Below are 2,500 nucleotides of genomic sequence, written 5' to 3'. Positions count from 1 at the left end.
CCATGATTTTGGATTTTTGGCTTGATTTTGTGACTTGGTGGTGATTTTGGTGAAAAACGAAAATCATGGTTTTGGAAAAGTGGCTGGACTCAATTCTCACAAATGCCTTCAAAGTGATGTGGGAGAAGTTTGGGATCAAAAGGAATTGATCTTGGCATGGTTGGTGCATAGCCAAGTTCATGATTTTGTGACTTGGTGGTGATTTTGGTGAAAAACGAAAATGTTGGTTTTGGAAAAGTGGCTGGACTCAATCCTCACAAATGCCTTCAAAGTGATGTGGGAGAAGTTTGGGATCAAAAGGAATTGATCTTGACATGGTTGGTGCATAGCCAAGTTCATGATTTTGGTGTTTTGGCTTGATTTTGTGGCTTGGTGGTGATTTTGGTGAAAAACGAAAATCATTGTTTTGGAAAAGTGGCTGGACTCAATCCTCACAAATGCCTTCAAAGTGATGTGGGAGAAGTTTGGGATCAAAAGGAATTGATCTTGGCATGGTTGGTGCATAGCCAAGTTCCATGATTTTGGATTTTTGGCTTGATTTTGTGACTTGGTGGTGATTTTGGTGAAAAACGAAAATCATGGTTTTGGAAAAGTGGCTGGACTCAATCCTCACAAATGCCTTCAAAGTGATGTGGGAGAAGTTTGGGATCAAAAGGAATTGATTTTGACATGGTTGGTGCATAGCCAAGTTCCATGATTTTGGATTTTTGGCTTGATTTTGTGACTTGGTGGTGATTTTGGTGAAAAACGAAAATCATGGTTTTGGAAAAGTGGCTGGACTCAATTCTCACAAATGCCTTCAAAGTGATGTGGGAGAAGTTTGGGATCAAAAGGAATTGATCTTGGCATGGTTGGTGCATAGCCAAGTTCATGATTTTGGATTTTTGGCTTGATTTTGTGACTTGATGGTGATTTTGGTGAAAAACGAAAATCATGGTTTTGGAAAAGTGGCTGGACTCAATTCTCACAAATGCCTTCAAAGTGATGTGGGAGAAGTTTGGGATCAAAAGGAATTGATCTTGGCATGGTTGGTGCATAGCCAAGTTCATGATTTTGTGACTTGGTGGTGATTTTGGTGAAAAACGAAAATGTTGGTTTTGGAAAAGTGGCTGGACTCAATCCTCACAAATGCCTTCAAAGTGATGTGGGAGAAGTTTGGGATCAAAAGGAATTGATCTTGACATGGTTGGTGCATAGCCAAGTTCATGATTTTGGTGTTTTGGCTTGATTTTGTGGCTTGGTGGTGATTTTGGTGAAAAACGAAAATCATTGTTTTGGAAAAGTGGCTGGACTCAATCCTCACAAATGCCTTCAAAGTGATGTGGGAGAAGTTTGGGATCAAAAGGAATTGATCTTGGCATGGTTGGTGCATAGCCAAGTTCCATGATTTTGGATTTTTGGCTTGATTTTGTGACTTGGTGGTGATTTTGGTGAAAAACGAAAATCATGGTTTTGGAAAAGTGGCTGGACTCAATTCTCACAAATGCCTTCAAAGTGATGTGGGAGAAGTTTGGGATCAAAAGGAATTGATCTTGGCATGGTTGGTGCATAGCCAAGTTCATGATTTTGTGACTTGGTGGTGATTTTGGTGAAAAACGAAAATGTTGGTTTTGGAAAAGTGGCTGGACTCAATCCTCACAAATGCCTTCAAAGTGATGTGGGAGAAGTTTGGGATCAAAAGGAATTGATCTTGACATGGTTGGTGCATAGCCAAGTTCATGATTTTGGTGTTTTGGCTTGATTTTGTGGCTTGGTGGTGATTTTGGTGAAAAACGAAAATCATTGTTTTGGAAAAGTGGCTGGACTCAATCCTCACAAATGCCTTCAAAGTGATGTGGGAGAAGTTTGGGATCAAAAGGAATTGATCTTGGCATGGTTGGTGCATAGCCAAGTTCCATGATTTTGGATTTTTGGCTTGATTTTGTGACTTGGTGGTGATTTTGGTGAAAAACGAAAATCATGGTTTTGGAAAAGTGGCTGGACTCAATTCTCACAAATGCCTTCAAAGTGATGTGGGAGAAGTTTGGGATCAAAAGGAATTGATCTTGGCATGGTTGGTGCATAGCCAAGTTCCATGATTTTGGATTTTTGGCTTGATTTTGTGACTTGGTGGTGATTTTGGTGAAAAACGAAAATCATGGTTTTGGAAAAGTGGCTGGACTCAATCCTCACAAATGCCTTCAAATTGATGTGGGAGAAGTTTGGGATCAAAAGGAATTGATCTTGGCATGGTTGGTGCATAGCCAAGTTCCATGATTTTGGATTTTTGGCTTGATTTTGTGACTTGGTGGTGATTTTGGTGAAAAACGAAAATCATGGTTTTGGAAAAGTGGCTGGACTCAATCCTCACAAATGCCTTCAAAGTGATGTGGGAGAAGTTTGGGATCAAAAGGAGTTGATCTTGGCATGGTTGGTGCATAGCCAAGTTCCATGATTTTGGATTTTTGGCTTGATTTTGTGACTTGGTGGTGATTTTGGTGAAAAACGAAAATCATGGTTT

Source organism: Phaseolus vulgaris, chromosome 9 (genome assembly GCF_051622355.1).
Source record: "Phaseolus vulgaris cultivar YP4 chromosome 9, ASM5162235v1, whole genome shotgun sequence".
NCBI classification, from domain to species: domain Eukaryota; kingdom Viridiplantae; phylum Streptophyta; class Magnoliopsida; order Fabales; family Fabaceae; genus Phaseolus; species Phaseolus vulgaris.
The sequence above is the reverse complement of the archived record's forward strand: the minus strand, read 5'-3'. Positions refer to the sequence as shown.